This window comes from Ixodes scapularis, unplaced genomic scaffold (assembly GCF_016920785.2).
Source record: "Ixodes scapularis isolate PalLabHiFi unplaced genomic scaffold, ASM1692078v2 PGA_scaffold3__209_contigs__length_174095766, whole genome shotgun sequence".
In the NCBI taxonomy this organism is placed as follows: Eukaryota; Metazoa; Arthropoda; class Arachnida; order Ixodida; family Ixodidae; genus Ixodes; species Ixodes scapularis.
In genome coordinates this window covers 96,660,367-96,683,886 of record NW_024609868.1, presented here as the reverse complement: position 1 = coordinate 96,683,886, position 23,520 = coordinate 96,660,367, and the positions used below count along the sequence as shown (strand labels likewise).

Genomic DNA, 23,520 nt, shown 5'->3' with positions numbered 1-23,520 from the left:
TGTTTAAAAAAAGCGCCGGTCCCAGTCAACGCATCTTTTAGCTCCCTGTTTTTTTTAAATAATTCTTTTTTTCCAAAGCCGGTCAACCATTTTTTCTTCTTTTTGGTGGAGGGGAGGGGGAGTATTTTTATAATGTCTGCTGCTAAAACCGATGCAGATTTGTCGTTCACAACAAGATTCTCTCTTGTTACCTCATTCTTTCACGGGCTGCTTAGCGGCTCATTGTCGGGCTGCACGTGTAAAAGCACAGGCGAGAGGACTTCCCCGATGTCGATTTGCAATTCTGGACGCAACTGTAAACCACTGGGTCACGCAAAACACAACCCGCTGAGCAGCAGGGTCGAACTGCGACAACAACTCGCGCGGTGCCTCCACGCAAAAAAAAAAAAAAAAAGAAAAAAAAAAAAGGACGATGTTTTTTTCTTGCGACGGAAAGAAGCCCTTGCGAAAAAGATGGTGTAAATTCAGTCCGACCATGCCTCTACTTCATGAGTACGATCTCAGTAGTTTCACCCCCAACTGTTAGGCCATCTCACTGCAGTAAGGCTCTTGCTTTACACACCTTCCGGCTTCTCTGACCTAACCTTAAGCAGGTTAGGTTAGAGACTGTATTTTGTACGATGTACAAAATACAGTCTGAAGATACTGGCTGAAGTCTGTTTCTTTCTTGTTTGACGCCCCTGTCATGTTGGTCGTACAAAAACTGCCTGCAAACATGTTCGAAGTATCCATATCTATAGACGATTGCAAACAAGGCATCTCGCCACCGCCATGTTCCCGTTTGTGCGAGCAAGCACGTGCAATTTCAAGCCTGCCAAAGCTACGTTCATGCGCATGCTGCACGTGCTTGCACGCATCCCGGAGAAAAGCTCACCGGAGAAAAGCTCACCGCGAAACCGGCGGATGCGGAGAAAAGCTCACCGGCCTTTCAGCGAATACAAAGAAAAGCTCACCGATGCTTTTTTTTTTTTTTTTGCAGCGAGGTTGTGGGATTATGCAGCAATTTATGCTGCATGATCCCACAATTCAGCAATTTTTCCCATTAAAATTCTTCAGTTTTATAGAAAATGTTTTATTGTTTTCGTAATATTTGTGAAGCTTATTGGGTATATTGCTCCCAAATGAATAATTGCAGGCGAGGGTTTTCTGTGATCTACTTTGTAGGCAACGAAAGCCTAACTGAAAGCTTTATAAACTTGGAAAGCAGGATAAAGTTTGAAAACTTAATAATACCCGCCTAAAACCTGAAAAGCAAGACTGTATATGCCGAAAAATCGAAAGTGCATGCTCAACAACGCGGTGCCTGAAACTCTCTGAAGCTTTTGTTAATCTTCGAAAAATAGGATAAAACGGTCAGTAGGATATCGAGAGTTCTTTCTTCGACGGACAGTCACGTTTTCTAACCGTTCGTGCTGGTTTTTCCAGACGTTAGTTTTGTGTGATAGTGCCCTCCTATGGCGAATCACCCATGACCTACAGATGTGCAGACTGTGATCGTCCACACTCAAATCAGAAGTAGAGGACATACCTTTTGTTATGTTGTTCCTCGAGACCGATATAAGAACTAGTATTCTGTTTATTTAACAAAGACCCCTTGAATAAGGGGACATATTTAGTTGCTTAGCGGTTCCTTTTTGGAAAAGTACTTTGTTAGAAAGTTTTGCTTGTTTCTTATTAATTGAGAGTGGCACAGTCGAGCAGTAGCACCCGAAGACGTTTGCTATATAAAACAAGATATTTTAGCCGTAGAGTACTCCTGCTGTGACCTGTCATCATAGAGGTTATTCGTACCAGTGAGGGGAAGGCGAAGGTTTTGCTTGACAGTTAAGAATATGTACAAAAGCAGTCGAAAAATGGGTGGATCCGATGGCAATGTCGGCAGCAGAGAACAAGCGGATAGGAGGGCGCAATAAATACGCACATGCTGTGAGTATAAAAATCCTTATTTTTGCCTGCATAGATAACTATGGATTTCAGGTACATCTGTTTGTTGTGATGCATTGTACTGTGATTTTCTGTTTTTTTTTCATATTTAACCCCAATGTATCTATAGCTGCCTATGTTAAACACATGGGGCTTTAACATTTATCTGGGGCAAAAATGGTTTTGTGGATGTGCTTTAATACTGAAATTCTCTTATGCTTTCTATTAAAAAGGATAAATTTTGCCTATGAATGAAAAACATATTTTCCGAATGACAACATATTGCATGCTTATATGGAAGCAAGTAAGCAAATTTCGATTTTCAACGTCAAACGTGTTTTCTGCCTTTATGAGAGCTATCACGTTTTTTTTTTATACTAGTGGAAAAATTATACCTGCCAAGCTCATTTCTTTCGGTAAAAAAGCAAGAGTTTGTTCACTTAGGAAGTTTTAAACTTCACTGTTCTGTTCGAAGTAAGCAGAGTCTCATAAGCCTGTGTTTCCATATCCCTTGGTATTGCAGATCACTCGCTTTTGGTCGGTGACGGAGCACAACCACGCCAAGGACGTCCATGGTATTAAGGTGACGAAGTTAAGAAGTGACCTGAAAAGAAAAGCCCATGAATCTTCGGCACCTCCAAGCAAGTTCTTGGCTCAAGCGCTATGCAATTCGCCTACTGCTCAGCGCGAAAGCATCGGGAACCTGGAGATGGTACGTCGCGACCTGCGCCAACAAAGTCGGCTGCGCCCAGCGGAGCCACAGTTCACCACACAGCTCCAGATCAAAGATATCTGGGCAACAACCGGAAGGGAACTACCTCTACCGTTCCTCATGGATAATGGATCGGAGCGGGGGGACCGCATGCTAGTTTTTCCCAGCACTGAACAACTCAGAGCCTTGTGTACCAGCCGAGCCTGGTACATGGACGGTACGTTTTTGGTTTGTCCCCGACTGTTCAAACAACTGTACGCAGTGAGATGTGCAGTCGGCGAAAGCTCCGTAGCCTGCGTTTATGCTCTTCTTCCCGGGAAGAGCCTTGCTACCTACCAAGAGCTTTTTCCAGGCCATCCTTGACATCTGTGAAGCGAAGGGATACATCACAGATCCAAGCGTCATCATAAGTGACTACAAGAAGGCTGCCATCAGGGCTGCCAAAGAAGTCTTCGAGCACGACTTTTCATCCAGGGGGTGCTTCTTCCATTTCTGCCAGAGCACGCATCGCAAGGTAATTAGCGCTTCGGATGTTCATACGCGCAGACAATAAGCAAGTTACTTTCTTGCGATGACATTACCTATTTATAAATAGACTATGTATACTGATTGTTATCGAACAAATATAAGATATAGCATACTTAATGTCCCCTTATTAAAGGCTAATTGGGATAACGTGAAAAAAGCTAGGAAAAGCAAGTTAATAAGGAACAGATGCGCATGATCAGAATTACCATTAAAAGTGTATTGTGACGTTTCAAATGCGATGTGAACCCATCGTCCTCTTTTTTGGTTGTCTTTGCATTATACTGTTCTAACTTAGATGGTTTCTAATTTCGCACTCTTGTTCACTACAGGGCTCATCATTAGGTACTGAACCGACGATGTTTTCCGGAAGTTTTACGGGATGCTTGACGGGCTTGCCTTTGTGCCTCCTGACCTCGCACCATCCGGACTTGACTCCATCCCCGACAATGCTCCCGATGACACGACGGATCTACTCATTTATATTGATGCAACGTACGTGAGCGGAACATTTCGCGCCATTTCGACAGTAGGAGGAGCTTGGCAATTGACAACAACCGTGCTCCGCCGACGCCCCGAGCTCACCCCGGAGCTGTGGAATGTAATGGAAGCTACGCTACAAGGCGAGTACCGCACCAACAGCGCATGCGAGGAGTGGAACAACGCATTCAAGCACCTCTTTGGGCATTGCCGCCCCAGTGTTTGGAAGCTACTCGAGTGCCTCCAGCAAGACCAGGCAGTGACCGTCCCCACGTTGTTTCAAGTCAGCCGAGGACAACCATCTGTTAAGAAGACAAGGAGAGAGAACAGCCGCCTGCAGAACCGACTACGAAACCTCCGCAGTGACTATCTGCTGCAAAAGCAGCTCCCTGTCGTTCTTGAAGCAGTAGGGTACTGCATTCGCTTTTGAGGCGAAATAGAAAGACCAATGAGTTTATACTTGCACAATCCGCTAAGCTATGAAAAAATCAAAACGTCGGTGGGCTTTTCTCCGTATCCGCTCAAGGGCCGGTGAGCTTTTCTCCGCATTCGCCAGTTTTACGGTGAGCTTTTCTCCGGTGATCTTTTCTCCGCAGACCGCTTGCACGCATGGGGCACCAGTCGGGACGCCATGTTTGCAAACCTCCGTAAAGTAAACATGCTTCGCTTGACGCGTGTCATCAGATAATTCTTTCGTCACGTGTGCAGCGAACAATACGAGTATCCTCCGCGCAACACGACGTCAAGACTGTTTTCCCGCGAGTCCATTCGACCGCAGTTTTTTTTTTGTTCTTTTTTTCCCCGAAAGCAAAGCGAATGAACGGGTGACTCCGCGTGATGGACAAGCGGATGTCGATGTAGTCCGGCACGCTACAGACGAGACTCGGAAGCCCTGACCTTTTCGGCGGGCGCAGTTTAGCGCCACGGTCCGCCGGCGCCAGCATCGTGTCACGGCCTTTTTGGGCGATTCCATCCGTGTCCGAATGTAACGGATCCACGCTTTGCCCGCTTATTGATTCGAGCTGCCCACGGCAAGGACGGCCTTCTACGGGCAGCGAGGCGCCAACCCTGATGACCAGGACGATACCAGGCAAAGCCGAAAATCAGGAGCAAGGCCTCCAGTTCCAAGAACTTCAGCGAACGTTTTATTTTTATTTTCTTCGAGTAGACACGTCACTTTGTTGTCACGGTCATGTGTGCGGTGGCAGAAAGAGGTTAAAGGTAGAAAAAAAAAACGGTAGCCCGTGTGTTCATGACGCCGTGTCGCCAGTTGTTCTATGTCAAACAATGTCAGAAAAAAAGATTTTGCCCTAAAACTTTGACGCAAAAAAAAAAAACATAAAAAAACCGGTGATAGGACAGGGTAGAAACTATTTCCTTACAAACAACTTTTTGTGTGTGTGTGATTTCGACTCGCATAAAACTGCTTTGCCGATAAAATGAAAGTATAATAAATTAAGTATCTTTTGTACTCTTTTTTTGAATGACAGGAGGGTACCTAGTTGTAACACGAGAATCAACAACTCTGGTATAAATAATGTTTAACGCATATTAAGTCACACTTTGAGAACACAGTATCTAAGATACATTTGAGAAATAGTCATGGAAAAGCGCGTGTTATTGTTATCCTTAACCGCCGAAAATATAAATTAAAATGCGTGTTTTTCTTCTGTGCACTTTTTTTATTTACACAAGTATACCAAAATCAGCCTTTTGTGGGTGGGCACATCAGCACGAACTCTCAAAAAAGAATGAATACCGTAAAAATCCCTGAGCAGTTTCAAGAACACGAGACTCCAAACGTACTGATCCCACTATCTAAAATATCGTACAGCAAGTGACTTGAAAAAGAAGCCGACGAAGCGCCAAACACCTTACTACGAGAATACATTCTAATATGCCTACTTGCATTAAACAGGGCGCCAAGTCCTCCCCTAGCGGAGGGGAAACGCCGGGTTTGAAAGAACGCATGCGCATCGCGCTGTTCATACTTTCTCTGGTTCGCGCAGCGTGTCCATCCATTCCGACTACGCAAAAGCTGTCAGCGCCAAGGCCATTGGATTTTCGCGGAGTAAGATCTATTCTCTCGTAAGGCATTTGGAAGCACCCTCATTTCTTGGGACGGAAAGGAAACAAATGCATGTTAGCGCATCTAATGTATCATTGGATGTTTAAGGCACACAGATAAAAAACGAGAACTCAGCATCCTGATCAAACCAGGCAGGAGCCCTCCAAAGCCGTAACGTGCCGAACGTAATAACACGTGGAGTGCTATTATTACGTAATGGGAGTCTATTACTGAAAGGAAAGAGATGCAAGAGCGTGGTTTGTTTCTCGTGAGAATAAAACGGTACCTTACCCAAAGAAAACCACAATTTAAAGCGCGATCCAAACCAACGCTTCTTTTTGCGCCTGTAGGTCGTGCGGCTGCGGATGTGACGTATTTTCGTGACGTCGCGCCGCTTCTTCGCTCCTTCCGGGCGCGCATAAAAAAGTTGGTTGATTTCAACTTCTTTCTCAACGCGCACAAAAACGCGCGGTGACGTATAGGGCGCTCCTGTGTCCCGGCCAATCGGTGGAGGGCAAGCTAGTTCCGGCTCCGCGTTTCTCGCCGTCTGGCTGCCCTCTCCTCCCCCCCTTTTATTCTCTTCCAACATGACAACGCGATCTCTCTCTCTCTCTCTTTCTCTCGCCGTCTGGCCGGCCAGTCTGTCGCAATTGCACCTTGCTTGTGCGCTCGTGCCTGCGTGCGCGCTCGCCCGAAGTTTCGCCCGTCCAAACCAAAGCGCACGGTTCTGACTCAGAAAGCGCGCCCGGAAACAGCACAAACGCCACGAAATGCGTCACATCCGCAGCCGCACGACCTACAGGCGCAAAAAGAAGCGTTGGTTTGGATCGCGCTTAACCGGACGTTTCTTCTGCCGCACAGGAGACATCAACAGTGATGCCGAGATGGCAGGAACAAGGCACCACAAGTCATTCCTGTCCTCTCAGCGTCACTGATGATATGTCCTGTATGAAAAATGAAATGTCCGATTAAAATATATATATATATATATTTCTTTTTAATGTAGATTACATGTAGTTTGTTCTATCACGATGAGTCCCGGCTTCTGGAACATTCTTGCCTTCTCATGAAGAGTTATCTCGCACATTGTACGCTACAGAGATGTCTGGAAGAGAGCCACTGGCAATGTGGAGCGTTTGCAACCCTTAGCACCTTTCAAAGCTGGGCAGCACAGCGTTTTTTTGACATCGTTGCCGGAGAAACTTCGCCCCTGACATCTTGCACGGCATATAACTGGAAGCTTGTGCAAGGCACTCTTAAAGGTCGAAAATATTAAGCATACCTTTCAGTCTCGGTGTGCTTCTACTGCTCGAGCGCTTGCCCTTGACCCTACATTACTCGCTTCACTTAATCGGTCTCCTCTGTTTTTTTGTTTTGCTTTTTTTACAAAATATAACTTAAATTGCAGATTTGGCATAACTTAAGGATTATTTGCCCTTCACTTTATTTTCTGCGCTGCAGAGTTATGTTCGTGAAAACCACAAGTTATCGAAAATCACTCTTGTAATTATGCTTATTTATTTTTCGCAGCAATGTGTGATAACGCTTTCTGGTCGAAGACATTCTTGGAGAGCCAGTGGAGACCAGCAGTCTTACTATAGCCGAAAACACTCTTTTGTAGAAGGATGTCTGAAGGAAGGAATACAGTGCAATCCACGTATAACTACCACATATAACGATGCACTGCTTAGAATCATCAGTTTCTAGAGTTGCTAGACTAGAAACGATAAGTTTTTATTGCAGATACAATAATAATCGGTTGAAACGATTGCATTTTAAGATTTTCTCATTATCGTTATAAGTGGATTGCACTATATCCGAACGGAATACTGAAAAAGCCATATGCCCCTGCGGGAAACCACATCATCCATAACTTAGTACCATAACCTTGTTGATCTGCCAAGATTTCACCAGAGTAGAACCGGAAACACAGGGGATATTTCGGCCACTCAATTGAAAATGGAGCGAATAAAACTGCCTCAATACCGCTACGCACAACTTGGTCGGTTAGATACGATATACATCTACAGGGAACCAAATATAACCACAAGCATCATTTATATATATATATATATATATATATATATATATATATATATATATATATATATATATATATATATATATATATATATATATATATATATATATATATATATATATATATATATATATATATATATATATGACATGTATGCCATCGGCGAAATTGTCGTAATACCTATAATAAACTCTTAGCATAGCAACTCCGCAAGTACGGATCTCTGACGCATATATATATATATATATATATATATATATATATATATATATATATATATATATATATATATATATATATATATATATATATATAACTATCGTTAGATGACTGGTTAAAGTCACCCGAGGAAAACGACAATAGCCTGAATTTGAATCTAACAAGAAACGGGAAGATTTACGGCGGAAGGCTTTCGAAACCAGACGACCGTTTTCTTGCCATCCACGGAACCGAAATGCGCTGCCCCTTCCGACCTCAGGACGCTCATGTCTTCGGGAGATTGCCCACGTACTTCGTTCTCTTGCTCGCCGAGAACGTGAGGCTTTCGAATCCATTACCGAGATTGAGGCTGAATGTCATCGTTGAGCGAGGGACACTTTTTTCTTTGTCCTTTTCTATTGTGTAAAGAAAGGCGCAACTCCCAGTAGGTGTTTTCTTTTTTTCTAAATTACCCGAGCACAAGGGGCTGGGACCGTGTTCCGAATGTAATTACACGCTTTGCACGTGGTGGCGTCCGCGGCAGTAACTGTTCTAAAGCAAAAATCTAATGGATTTTGTACGTGCGTTCGTCAACGCCTTAGTTTAGCTATTTAGTTCGAATCTTTTGACAAATATGGCCAGCGCGTTTAGCTACGTTACCAGCATTGTTTTTAATGTTTGAGTATTTTGTCAAGAGGTCTCTTCCTGAATGCACCAGAAAATGCCAGCGAAGTTGGGCTTCAATGCTTCACCGCCCGAATTTTAGTATCATCAGCGCAGTTAGCAATATTAAAATAAAATAGTAAAAAAAAAACTTATTAAACACACACACACACACACACACACACAGACGCACGCACGCAGAAACACACAAACACACACACACACGCGCGTATATATTGGAATTTAGAACACAGGTTTTGGGAGCCTTTATGTAAAACAAGCCATATTCAGTTTTTCGTTTCTTACATGCAGTTAAGGCACGTTTTCTACTGCCAACACTCGAGGCAGCGAACACGGGAAATGATTATAAACCTCGCGATCACATTACTAACCGGCCCTTCACGGATTCACTAAAGTATGCCTTTAAATTATTCTTGTGCATGTAACAAATCCACTGACCTTACCATCACCCTATGTCACTAGAGTGTGAATAGACTGTCATATAGTGAAAATAAATATTTGTTCTCGCAGGTGTACGGAACTAGTTCCTTGTGACGAAAAAAAAACACACACACACACGAGGGAAGTAGTAAAAAAGCATACGAAAGTGTTGTGAAGAGAACAGTGAAACAGAAGGGACAGAAACAAAATATCTCTCCTCTAACAATAACTCGGCGGGGTATCTTAACTCAGTAAAGTCAGATAGGAACTTTACTCCTTCTGACAGCTTCAAATGAAGGTCACAAAAATAGATGGCTTAAAAATATAGGCATATATACTTGCCGTTGTACCATTGCAACAACTGCGCTTAGCCCTCTCACGCATGAAATATAATGACCATATAAAACAAAAAAGTATACTATATATGCTGGGACGTTCGTCTAAATCATTAAATAAGCAAATAAAAAAATACTCGAAAATATAATTTGCAGTTGAGGTGAACGCGAATTCTAGTGATCAGATAATCTAATTTTTTGGGTTGCGAAGTAATTTTTTCAAATACAAAAGGGTTGTATATTTGGGCTAAACAAGTTAACACTTTATAATGTCCGTATTACAATACTAAACAAAATCCTACGGAACTGGAAAATGAACGTGAAAGTCTCACAATGCAAGAAACCCTTCAAAGAACTCGGAAAAAAGTAGGACCTCGCAACGTCACCAGGTGCGTCACCTGTCTCGCAAACATCACAGACGACACCTTCTGCACCCTGTCCTTCTTCAGCTCTGCCGACGTCAAGGCCGTCTTCAAATTCGGTTAATGCCGAAACAAGCATAATGAAAACAAACGCAAAACTCGAGTAGGCGACTAAAAGAAATTGCAATTTATGCGTACAGATATTTTGTTCATTTTGAGTTGTGTTCGTCAAAGCATGCCACTCGACTTTACGGCGAACCTTATTACGTTCAAAGCTTACGGCACGCGTGAAAGTAGTTAACTAGTATACAACAATTACCCCTGAAACCACTACCTCTGCAGCGGTGCCTCGTCACAACCACGGTAAGACCTGCGGCCTTTGAGCGGTATCAATAAATAATAAATTAAACAGCACCGTCACGGTCCGTGGCGACATTGCCCTTTGCGCCGTAGCAGCCGAGCGAAGGTGACACACGGTGTTGTTTTGGCTTTGACGATTCGTAGCGTCCTCTGCAGGGTTTATTGTTAACTGAGTATTCGCGACTCCGGCAAAACGGACGGCACCTAGTGGGAAAACACAGATCCGAACGGAGCGGGTCCTCTCGCGGTTTCTGTTCACTCCTCGGGGCTTTCCTGATTCCATACTGTCGGCGGTTGGTGCGATGGAACACTCGCCCCGGTGATCCTGCTGTTGCTCGTCTTACGCATGAAATAACGAACAAATAGAACGTAGCAAAGGACACGTCGTTAACAACAAAAATGAAACCGAACCGCCCGCCCCCCCCCCCCCCCCCCAAAAAAAAAAAAAAGGCGTTGAGAAAATCTCGAAAGGAGAGGGATAAAAATGTTGACGCAAAGGTAAATTTCAGATGGGAAAATAATGCAACTAAAATGCACGAACTTAGGGTTTGAAAAATGAGGTGAAAAGCTTAAAAACACAGTATCGCGTCGATGTGTGAATTCGTTTGGAAAGTTCAGATTTAAAGAAATTCAACTTCTGTCTTCGTTAGTGAGAGTGAAGGAGCAGAAATAACGTTGCAAATGACTCGATGATTTCCCTCCCAAATCTGTTCTTGTGCCGCCTCTAGAATTCTGGTATCGCAAAAGCAAGGCGTTCTATCATCACACGTGCGGCCATGAACAACGATGGGGTGAAAGGACTCATCGGAGTCTTTTGAAGGCCCCAGGTTATGTTCTCTGAGAACATAACCTGGGGCCTTCAAAAGACTCCGATAACCTGGGGCCTTCAAAAGGTCGGTCGTAGACTCATCGGCCTGTTCGACCGATGTACTGGTTCCCGCAGCTCTGGAGGACCGAGTAAACCTTCTTGTCTTCACACTTAACAAACTTGTTGGCGTGTACGACAGTGCACCCTTTCGGAACCTTGCTCATACTGACCCTTTGGCACATCTGCTCGAAGCGCATGCGGCAGGAAAAGACAACACCCGCGCCGAACTTAGCAGCGACGAGCAGAAGTGACGAAATGACCTGTTTCGTTAAAGGGCAACTCCACTCCATTTTTACGCTTTTTGGGTTATGATCTGTTTAGTCGAAGTCGGCGACCCTGAATCACGAGATATAATTTGTTTTTCGGTAGTGTGTATAGTTTTGTAGATATCGCGAATCTAAATATCGTTCCGGCGGCACGGCGAAACCGAAACTACCGGCTGAAGCAGCTTAGCAACACTGATATTAGTGGCGCGTCGTCGGCATGACCTAGTTCTGGTCCCGCGCTTCTGAGCTGACGCACCGACAATGTCGGCTCAGCCCCACGTGGAGTTTCAAAACAGAAGTTAAGTTGCACATTTTCTTTTTTTACCGCTTCACTTTGTTAATATGCACCAAAAGTAGTGGGTTTGAGTGTGTATTTATAAATTTGCCGGCTGAAAAGCGAATCCGACTGCCATAAATATGACGCGGTCAGTGCCAGCGCAGCGTGACTGTATTTGTTTCTTGCTCGCGGACCGAGAGAAAAAGAAGTAAAGGGAGATAGATGGACAGATGTATCCACAAGCGGTCTGAGTTGATAAAGCTAAGGTGCCTTTATGTGCACGCTTGTTAAATCAGCCGCGACCTGCTGCGTCCGATTGATTGTGCCGGAGCAGCCGGTGGACGGTACGCGAACAGCGACGGCACCGCATCGTTCTTTAAAGACGCATATTTTGTGGAGAAACCCGCATCAGTCAGCAGCCGCAGATCCCGTGTAGATGTCTCATGTAAAGTGCTGGGAGCAAAGCTTCGCGTTGGAGCTCGGAGTCGGCGGTCTTCCGAAGTCTATCCGGCGAACCGCACTGACCCACACCTTGTGTCTCTTCCGGTCTCTTGGGAACTGGTGGAACCGCAGCTCCGGTTTGCGCACCGGATTGTCGGTGCAACCCGCAGCACTACAAGTCGTGCTCGACATTGCCCAACGCGAGTCCTGCGGGTCTCTACGGCTCCACGACACGCGCGTGAGCGAGCAGCACCGCTTCGCTCCCTTCCGCGTTGTCACGGAAGCGATGCTGGAGTTAAATGAACTGCTTGGACGCTAATAAAAATAAGAGAACACAGGATAACGTGGTAAGCACTCTTGCCGTCAGCAGAATCGCAGAATGCCACGGAAACGAAGCGTCCGCGGCGTCCGTATACGAGAGCGTAGGACTAGACCTACGTCATTGCCCAGTGTTGCTTCACTAGCTCACCCGGTGCCAGCGTTGCCCACCCGCTTTCGGGCCGCTAACCGAGCCGGGAGAACATTTTTAATATTGGTTTTAATCGGTAACGCGGCGTCGGTTTGACGTGATATTTTGGGTATGACCGTATTTGACCCCCTAAAGCGATATCAGTCATTTAGATAGGGTCGACTTTTTGAGTGGAGTTGCCCTTTAAGTTCAGTGCTTTCCAACAAGGTGATGTCAGTTTGGCTGTCAACCACCGACTAAGAGAACATAACCTCGGGGCTCCAAAGGTCCCAGATGAGTCCTTTCACCTCATCGTAGCTCGTGGACCCACGTGTGATGATTGCACACCTTGCTTTCGCGATACACCCTGCCCGGTGCTTACAAAACTAACCACCTTATCTCGGCTTTCATTGTTTCCAGAGATGATTGACGTGTGAAATGTTCGTTGTAAAATTGTTTCTACCTGCCGCAATAGTATTTATATCAACAATATTTTTTTTTTATGCTTAAGGAACAAATATTCAAGATAGTCATTATTGTTTTCAAAAAAATATCCCGTGATCGCCTTTCCGCTTCGGCTTCAAACGATAACAAACACTGCTACCAGCGTTTGCGACGTGCTCAACGAGCTACGCTCGTTGAGCTCGTTTCTTTTTATAAGTGCGAGTCATTCTGCGTTCACCGGTGTGTTTAGAGAAAGATCCCAACCGACCTAGTTTGCAGCAAACAACCATCGCAAGCACGTGCCTTCGGAAGCGCTGTATGTGGTGCTTGGGTTCGTAGCGGGGCTGGCCTAAGCATAGCGTCCCACTCTTTCGGAACCGTTATGCAGGTGCTTGAATTCGTAGCGGGATTGGCCTGACCCTAAGCCTACCGTCCCACACCCTCGGAAGCGCTGCGCGGGTGCTTGGAGTAAAGGCTCGTCCCTAGGGTGAATAAATGATGACTGCTCAGCGGTGTCTTGCGGGGCCAATCGTTTGATGCGGCTTGTTCGCTGGGTGAGCAGAAGAGAGCGACAGATGCGGGAGGACTTCGTCTAAACCGTATATTTAGACGTTACGAGCTATTTCACACAATATATCCAAAGCAAAGATAATTCGTCGTCCTCGAAATTTGTCCAAGTCCAAGCCAAAAAGTCTCTCTCTCTCGGCAGTCACGGGCTTTTGAGGGCGCTGACCCCCTCAATTTCAGGCGAGGATCCACCAATCATTTCGAAATGTTGCTGAAGCCACGTGACGTCCACCGTCCAATAGTTGGCAAGGGCGTCGACACACATTCTTAACTTGCCAGCGGACTACAGCCGACAGCTCCGTAACTTCGTCCGTGCATCTCGTTGCACACACAGCGGCGCCTCCCGGAACCCCCAGGGCCCCGTAGAATGCGCTAGCTCCAGTTTCAAAAGAAAAACAACATCCCTTCCCGAGGGGTCATCCCGATGGGGGAAAGGCTTGCGTATTCTACGGGGCTTCTTGGGTTTCAACCTGGAAGTTCCGGAGAGACGCCGCTGTGTCTGCAGCGGGATGCACGAACGAAGTTACGGAGCTGTCGGCTGGAGTCCATTGGCAAGTTACCGAATGTGTGTCGACGCCCTTGCCAAATATTGGACGGTGGACGTCACGTGGCTCCAGCAAAACTTTGAAATGATTGGTTGATTCTCGCCTGAGAGTGAGGGGTCAGCGCCCTCAGACACCTCCCCCAAGACTGTTTCTGGTCCTCCTTGGACCTACTAAACAGTTAATCTAAACACACGCAAAATAAATAAAACTAGATAACACTCACGTGCAGTTTTTCGGAACCGACTCAAAACGTACAAACATGATCGTAAGATGACAATAAAACAAAACAGATAAAGACACAGATTCTACTTTAACAGACCGGAATGTCCCAGTGCAAACATTAAAAAGGGACCGAAAGGTGTGCGTGACATTCCAAAGGCTAAAAAACCACACACACAGACACACGCAAAAAAGCATTGCATTCGCAATGAACGCCTTCACAGCAGCAACGAGAAGAACGTCCTTTTGGGTCTCCAAGTTAGACTTGCCAATTCACTTCACAGCCCCACAGCGCCCTGCGGCACGGGTGAGTAGGAACATAGTTTAGTAAGGTACGTTGTTGGGCTAGTTGGTTCATCTTAGTAAATTATATAAAATAGCGCAACAGAAACAAGGACAAGAAGTAAACAGGACATTCACGTCTAATCAAGGCGGCACGGCATGACCACTCAGCCGACTCCCAAGATAAATTGTGGAGCCTAGACAACACGTAAGCATTTCCGTTACTGCGTCCCTTCCAATGCTGGACTGTTACATTTGTAACGCTGAAGTGCCGAGGCCCACCTAACCAACCCCACAGGCCAGTGCTTCGCTGTCTTCATCTCTTCCGCCGTTCTGTTCTTAGACTTCACAAGTAAAGGCTGCTGTCCTCCCTGTTACACCTGAGCCTTACCGCTCTGAGCTTTCAAAACTTCCCAATCTTCTCCGGCAAGCAAACAGTTCACTTCCTCCGCCAGCTGATCAGTGAGCGCGCACGCTAAGTTGGCTTTAGTGAGATTTTCTACCGCCCTTGGACAGGTTAACCTTATTAGAAGTGTTGCAAGCTTCACCTGAATGGCGTGGCCAAGGGCGGACACTAGCTTCACCGTGCCCGACGGTTCCCTCAAATCTTGAGGTAGCAGGCTCTCCCGCACTCCCGTTATTTCGGTACCCGTGTCCAGCAGTGCTTCGGTGTGTACGTCGCCGCCCGCTAGTTGAACCAATTGCAGTTTCAAGCGACCCGTCTCCGAAATCGACCACCTCACCCCAATCTAAGCGGTTAACGCTCTGTCTGTCTGCCCTTTCGGTTTAAGCAAATTTGCCAGCCTCCGAGGCACTTTCCTATACCTGAAGCGCAAGGGCAGTGCTTGGCAATGTTTCCCTGCTCACGACAAACATGGCATGTTACAGCCGCTCGACCCGGGTTCACGAGACCTTTGAACCCTGGCGAGCGCTCCGTCCCTGACTGTTCCGCTGGAACGTACACCCAAAAGTATTCGGTACACCTGCTTTGTGGCGCGCCCTTTCCCTTGATTATTCACTGTTGATTTTGTTTAGTCCTCTCGGTCTCTCATTACCGTACATTGACAGACGCTGACGGACGCTTGTGGCTCGTGCATGATGGAAAGCTAGAACACCGCTTTCATTGTCGCGTCTTCTGAGTGTTGAAGAAGTCTTTAGACGGGGGGCGGAATAGAAGACGGACCGAGGCGAAAACTCATGCCGACGCGCAGCTTTCGTGCTCGCGTCCCACGGGCGTTGCAGACCACGACAGACTTCGGTGAAATAGCAGACGATGCCGGAGGCGGCCGCGTGTCCGCTCAGACGACTAGCAGGCAGTGTTAGACGCAAGACCAGACACACCGGATGTCGCAAAAAAGAGACACTAGGCCTGTTAGGGTGTTTAGCCGAACAGCCGAGTCAATCCAGTAGTAATGGGCGGAGCTTAGAGCGCGCCGTGACCAACCTCCGGACAAAAAGGGAGTTGCGCGGCCGGAACACGGATGGTGCCACCATCGAGGTGTACAGCAGCGCTCGCGTGGTCGGAGGCGCTCATTACTAAAAACTAAACAAAACAAGAATGAATCCAACTTCATTTAGCTCAATTTATAACTGCATATTATTTCACCAAATACAAACTACGGTATTCCTAAAAATATAACATTTTTTAAAGTTTGTGTCAATCACACTTTTTAGATTTTTTTTTTCCGTTTCTAGAATGAAATTGCTGCCTGTGCGCATGCGCGTTTGTGCTCTGCGCGCTCCGAAATCGGTGGCCCGCTTTGGAGGAGTCCGTGAGTCTGCTCCGTGCTTTCCCGCTTTCGTTCGCCTTCGGTGCGTCAAGCGTCGGCGCATCGATCATCGCACTTCGCGAGCCTCGCACTTTCGGGCGAGTGGAACGCTTTTCGTGTCTTTGATCTACCCCATCCGTGCGGTTACGCAAAGTCGTGCCCAAGCAGCATTGGGGACAAGGAGCACCCGTTCGTTCGGATCCCCAACTATATATATATATATATATATATATATATGGGGTGTTTCAGAAAACGCAGGTCAAATCGCTCCTGCGAAAACTACTCAGCGCAACGAAAAAAGGCTTGTGGCGTTTTGGTCCTGGGCCAGGGGCTGCGCTGTCATCGCGCGACGCAGCAGAGGCTGGTTGCACTATCTCTCCACGGGGCGCGGTGCCGCCGGGGCTGAGATGCGCTTCGATAGCAAACCGAAACTTAAAAACCCGTCGAAATTGTGCGGTTTTTCAGAAAGCCGTAAAATGCTTCGCGTGCCTTCTATCGTTCTGCAATTCGTTGATTTAGTATTTTTCAATGATGCTGAGCAATTTTCTAATTTAAACCATGCCCTTAAGCACAATATTTAAAAAGCTAATTACGCACAAATAATTAACAACTTAATTCTCCCGGACTTTAATAACTTTCCTAAATGGGCCCCTGGCCCAGGACCAAAACGCCACAAGCCTTTTTTCGTGGCGATGAGTAGTTTTCGCAGGAGCGATATATATATATATATATATATATATATATTCTGTCAGTTTTATAATATTTCAAAGAGTTCATATCTTATAATATCTGCCTGTATTTATAATTGTATCTCGTGTAGAGGCTTTGACAGCCCTGCGAATAGTTTGCCAAGTTTTATTTGTATCAGAAATAAAAAAAAGCTAATAGTAAAATAATTTAATTTCGAAAGACATTTTTAAAATCTCGAAAGATTTACGCATAGAAGGGAAGAATGCAGACAGCAGAGCTTGATCGCGAGATGTGCTATCCGTCCTTCTACGTGTAATTCTTTCCCAAGTTTTTACACCTACCAACGCCACTCCCCTCAAAATAATTACAACCCACGTTAGGCATTTGTTTTCTCGTTTGTTGCACATAAAATAGCAACATTTCCATTATGTTTTTTTTTTTTTTTTTGTGCGACAAAACGTGTACCTATCGAAATTTGTCCACGAAACGCGAGTCCCACGAAATGAGTTTCGATGAAACAATAAATACACGTTTTAAAGCGTTTCCGGAGGTCCGCACGGCCTGGAAAATTTAGAGTTCGTTGTCTTTATAACTGTGTAAGTCCGTCGATTGAGAGAGAGAGAGAGAGAGAGAGAGAGAGAGACAGAGAGAGATACGTCTTCATTGTTTCAATTCCAGCTTAAAGGGGTGAAGGGCCACGTAGGGATGTCTAGGTCAAAGTCCTTAGACACCCTCGATATGTGCTCCAAGAGGTGACGCATGGAGAGCTTACAGTGTGAGGGGTGAGTGAGCCATTCCTTCCAGGTGGGGGGGGGGGGGGGGGGGGGGGGGTAGGGAAAGTGTGTGTGTGTGTGTGTGGGGTGGGAGGGGGGGGGGACGGAGAGGGGGGTTTCGGAGCGTGGACAGCACTGCAAGATATATTCAGAGGTAGAGCAGGGTGGGTGCCTGGGGAGGTTGAGGATGCGGTGCATTCAAACGCGATGATAACTTAATTATCCGCGTTTTGCCCCTGCTAGCTTTGCGCCTGCTGTACGAGTGGTAACCTTGGTGCGCTCCAGAGTTTCCCACGAGCTTCAAGGCGTCCTAAAAGAAGGTGATTTAGTGGTTTTTGATGACGCTCAGCAAGTTTCTAATTAGAACCATTTGTCTATTTTCACAAATTAAAATGTTAATTAACGAATTTTATTTAATTAGGCGCCTTTTCTCAAAGATTAGGCCCCCACATAATGTATTCCTAGCCGTAAAACTCACCTGTACAGACCACATAACTATAACTTTCACGCCTTTTTTAAAACAAATCTGTAAATGTAAAAAAAAAAAAAAAATCACCCTGAATGTGCGTATTCACAACGCCACCAAACAACAGAATATCCTGTTTTCAAGGACACACACAGAAGCCACATCACAAAAAAAAAAAAAAGGAGGGTTATTAAATTAAACCATTAGCTGAGCTAGACACGTCTGCCCCTTGTTTCTTTTCCCACCTCTGTAAACTGTTTTCCTCCACCTGGCCCACTCTCGGGTTAATTTGATTGTGGTTACCCTCGACAGTAAGTTCCCTAACAAAACGTCGGCTGCACATCTGAAGCTTCCTAGACAACAAAGTTTGATCGGAAGCTCATCTTTTTTCTTTTTGAAGAATGGGATACTAGGGAAATGTTGACAAACTGAAGCATGGGCCGAAATCACATGATATAAGGCTTCTAAAGAGAGAGATTTATTCTCTTTAACTCTGATAAACGAGATTTTCAGAATATTACGAGATGTAATAGTGCATTTTTTAAGGTTTTTCATGAAGTCCTTTTTTATACTTGTTTTTTCTAGCTTGCCCTTGAGCTGGAACTGCGACCTGAAAAGAAAATGACTGAAATGGAGAAGGAAATAGTGCAAGTGCTCGCGGTGTTTCGACGAGACCAAGGAAATGAGTTCAGCTCGTTTGTCAGCATCGACAAGCATTTGAGGCCTCAGAGCACACGCTTTGAGCTCATCAGTCTGGTAAATCACAGTGTTCGCTATATAGTTAAAAAAATATTATTGTATATGTTGAATCGACTCAGCCTTGACAAGATCATTTTGCATACCGTGTGAGTGCGAATGTTTATTCTATATTGCAGCTAGGATGTCAGATGGCAACGTCGTGGAACGTGGGCTTAAACTATTTTTTGGCAGTGACCGAAAAGCCATTTGGTGTTTACCAGACCAAAAATCGTCCTCAAGGCAACTTCGATGGAGCGAGCACTGGTGCTCTGCCTGGGAGTTTATTACGTAAGAAACATAACCTACCAGTGGCGTTTTCTCAGCTCCTGGCGCTAATTCAAATAGTGGTGGCAAGCGACGCCAATTATCGCCAAAGTTCGAGAAGGGTACCTCTGGAGACCCTCTTAAAATCTTTGACAGCCTGAGAGAGTGAAGAAGCTGGATAGACGTTCTTATACAGTTTTTGAAACTAGCCACGTTTTCTTATATACGTAGAAAATCTCTGGAAGCTCACCAGAATTCACTGTACTATATTTCAAGGTCAAATAAGTACGTTTCCCATTGTTTAACCTTTGCTTCACGAATCATTTTCTTACGTTCTTTTGGCTGATTTAGTTTAATGCCTTACTTTTCAGTACCCCTTGAATGCAAACATAGGCTATCAACAGTTACACAAACATTGAAGATCCCTATGATCTACCTTGTATACAGGCTGTCTACCCACCTGGCAAACAGAAAACGTGTAATTGTCAGAGAATTTGGCGAGTTTGAAAAATTCGGGGAATTTCCACCTCGCACTCAGGGAAATTTAGCCTTTCTTTCTCCGAGCGACCGCACATCACGCGCATGTGGTGTGACATAATTGCATGCAACTCGGCTGGCGTGCCGACGCAAATCTCTGGAACTCCAATCGCATTCTCTTGAAACGCTCGCAGTTTGATGAGCTTCTCTTTTTGAGCACGTACTAAGATGAGCTTAAAAAGCTAGAAGATTCATTCAGCAAGCCATGTGGCTTTGTTGCAACGCCTTGTTGGCCGTCAGATATACCAGTGTTTTCCACATGTGCCTCAGGGTCCCGATGCGTCCTTTCCGCCTTGGAATCATGCCGGGAATTACGATAAAGTAGAGGAATCCTGGAAAAGTTGCTGAATTTAAAAGCAGCATATTGGTAGATACCGTGATATAATGTCTGGAGAAAGCTGATTAGAGTACACTGCGCAAACACGCGATCGCTGTACTTTTTTGTCATTTTTAAAGCCTAAAGCGCCGTTCACACTCTTGCGACCGAGTAAGACTGAGAGACCAGGCCGGTTTTTAAGCCTTTTGTGACTTCTTAGTACCGGATGAGACGCAGCGGAGCTGGTCCTAAGAGATCGCAAGAGGCTCAAAAACCGGTCTGGTCTTTCTCGGTCTTACCCGGTCGCAAGAGTGTGAACGGGCCTTGAGGGTTATTTATTTTTTTTTAACTTCCGACTGAATGTGTGAAAAAAGGAGTAGTGATAAAATTTTTTTAATATACGCTAAATGTAGCTATGTACTATGGATACCTTTTTACATAATCACCGTACAGTTTAAGGCAGTTATTATGACCTGGTGCAAGCTTTTGGATGCCCTCCCTAAAGGGGGTTTCCGCCGGGGTTGTGAACCCTTCCAATGAACTGAGGAAATGAAACAAGAGTGCTTAAATATATTTTGTTACACACAGAATATAGACACATATTCTAGATATTCCTACAAATAGTCACCATATTGAAGTCATTATGACGTGGCACGAGCTTTGTATGCCTCTGCACATTCGTATGCCTTCCCCTTTTAGGGAGGGCATACGAAAGCTTGTGCCATGTCATAATGACTGCCTAAATCTATGCGATGATTATATGGTAAAGTCGATAGAGCATGAATCTGAAATCTGAATGTACAAAGATTTTTTAATCGCTTCTATTTTCTTCACACTATTTGTCGGAAGTCGAAAAAAAAAAAGTAACAGCCCAGGCACGAAAAATTGCTGATGTACCCGTGCTCACAGGGTCCCGGAGTTTACATATTGTGCAACGTGTTGTGTTTGGGATGACATAGATTAGAAAGATCCGATGCGCTCACTGCCAACAACCGCCTGTTCAGTGGCATAATATAGCAACGACCCATGTACTTCTATCATAATGTGAGATGCAAATATGTGTGAAATACCGTACCATTTATTTCTTGCTTCTGACGCATTCTTGAAGCTTCTAGATACCCCCGTGTATAGGAGCAAGAAAACTTCAAGCTGTAAATATATTCACCTTTAATCATTTTTACCGTCACTAGCGCCGTCCTCAACACTTAAATGCCTGCTTTCACATGTGCCGACTATATTGAAAACATATGTTTAAGGTTTAGTGGATGACGTTAGTAGGGCTAAAAAAAGGGTTTAATTTGTATGGAATAAGGTTCGTAGCGGTGAACTACTCTGCAAATCAACCCACATAAAAATAGTTTAATGTGACGCAAAAAAAAAGTTTTCGAGGTGACCCAGACAAAAAACAAATTATCCGAGGTCATATAAAATTTCTTTTTAAGATGGCCCAGGTAAAACCTTTTCGAGGTGAGCCAGATAAAAGTATTCGTGGTGATCCATATAACAATTGTCCAAGGTGACTCAGATAAAACATTTTCAAGCGGCCCCAGATATTTTCGTCACAAATATATCCACCACAAATTTGCAAAAAAAAAAAAGAAAAGTGGTGGATAAATAGCGGATACATCCGCCACCGGGTTTAGAGTGTAGTAATGGTCGGGACAACTAATATGTGGGCGGGGTTTAGAGCGTGCCATAACGACTGCCTAAATTACATCTAAAAGCGTAAATATTGCGCGAGTTCTTTCTATTTCGTGGAAAAAGTACAAAAATATGTCTCATCGATGCCCTTAAAAAAACAAAAAATTTTCTTTTGATTTTGCCTTTTCCTTAAGAAATCAAAGCCTAGACGGCGTTACGAAGTGATTTCATTGACTGACAAGTAGTACTGACGAGATGATCGGGGTTATCGACATCATATCGTTCTTCGGCTCTTGGTGAATAGTGTTTTATAGTCGCAACGCCTATTGACAACTCAGTTACAGCCACGTTCCTGTTATGGGCACGATTCTAAGGATACGGCAATCTATGCACCGATGGACTGAAGGAGAAGTGAAGACGAGAGCGCACGGGCGCGTCAGAACGATGAGCTGTGGTTGGAATGGTTATACAACCTGTGCCACACGGGCAACTTGAATTCCATTTACAAAGAATGACATTTGTGTGGTCGGCGAATCATCTCGCAATCTGTCGTGCGTGGAATGCGCCACACCCGGAGTGTCGCGCGCTGATTGGCCGCCCGCTCAAATGTCATTCGTTGTAAATGGAATTCGAGTTGCCCGTGTAGCACGGGTAGACGAAAGGAGGTTAGAAGACACGGAGAGGGCATGATGTCATTTTGGTAAGCCTAGTCATAAAAAAAATAGCACATAAACATGAAGAATGTAAACATCAACAAGATTTGGTCACCTCCGCGAGGCCGAGTGACGCGGGTCACGTGTAAACAAAGTAACCTTTTTTTTGCGTTACGGTTTTGCGTTTGTTTGGTGCGGTCACGAGGAGACGCATTGGCCTTTCAGGGCGGCTGGGCGATGAAACAAAAGTGCGTGGCGTCGCACATCGCCGTGGCGGGGATTTGCTGCGTGAGCGGCTGCGAAAACCGCATCGGTTGTACTTCCGCGGGGATTTCGTTTTACCGGAAAGGCCCCTGTTCATAACATTCCAAATATTGCAGTAATGTGAAATATTTGGCGATCCTCTGACTCTCTGTAACAGGCTTGAGCTGAGCTAGTTGGTTCATAGTTCACTTACGGCCAGCTGAACTAGAAAAAACATACACATAAAGAAAAGACCATTCACGCCGCTGGACTAACAACTGATTTTCTTTTTCCTCCTCTTCTACTACAAGCCACACTTGAGGGAACAATTCTCTTTTGGTCTTTTCTTTATGTGTATGTTTTTTCTAGTTCAGCTGGCCGTAAGTGAACTCGGACTCTCACCGAACCGAGAAAGAGATAGGTTTTACTCCTCGGTGACCGGCGCGGCAGTGCACGATCCCGTCGAAAAGAATCGGAAAAAGAGTCTGTGACTCTGAGGACTTCAAAGCGGTTGACAAGAGCGTGTTGAAGGAATTGTAGAGCCGTACTCCTTCAGCGACACTGCATACGTTAGCTGCTTCTATTCTGGGACGCTTCCCCCCTACCCGCAGGTGAAGAAAAACACAAACCTGGCACGTTCGGGTCACCGAGACGAATTTAATAGTTACAAAAATACATCGGGCGCGAACACGAGATGGTCGCTTTGCCCAGTCAGCACGACACATGTACAGCGCTAATATACAGATGAAACGAAAAAGTGGAAAACGAAATTACAACGGAACGGAAGCTGACGCGCAGTCGTCGGCCGGCTAAGCATCTAAAAATTAGCTAAATCGTCAACGTACGCGAAGTGTGAATCTGACTTACGTATTTTCTGCCAGTCACGATATCTTCAGCCACCTATACGCTTGTTCCGCTCCGATTTAGGAACATCCGTTCAGTTCGTTCGTACGTACGTGAGGTCA

General features: G+C 45.2%; 1 protein-coding gene and 1 pseudogene across 1 annotated transcript in view; one reads left to right on the top strand and one right to left on the bottom strand.

Annotated features, from left to right (window-relative positions):
* Positions 1–23,520, bottom strand: part of LOC8053115 (Golgi-associated plant pathogenesis-related protein 1) — an 82,466-nt gene that overhangs the window by 22,377 nt on the left and 36,569 nt on the right. The gene's annotated exons all lie outside the window — the stretch shown is intronic.
* On the top strand, positions 1,873–4,070 carry LOC120844828 (annotated as a pseudogene).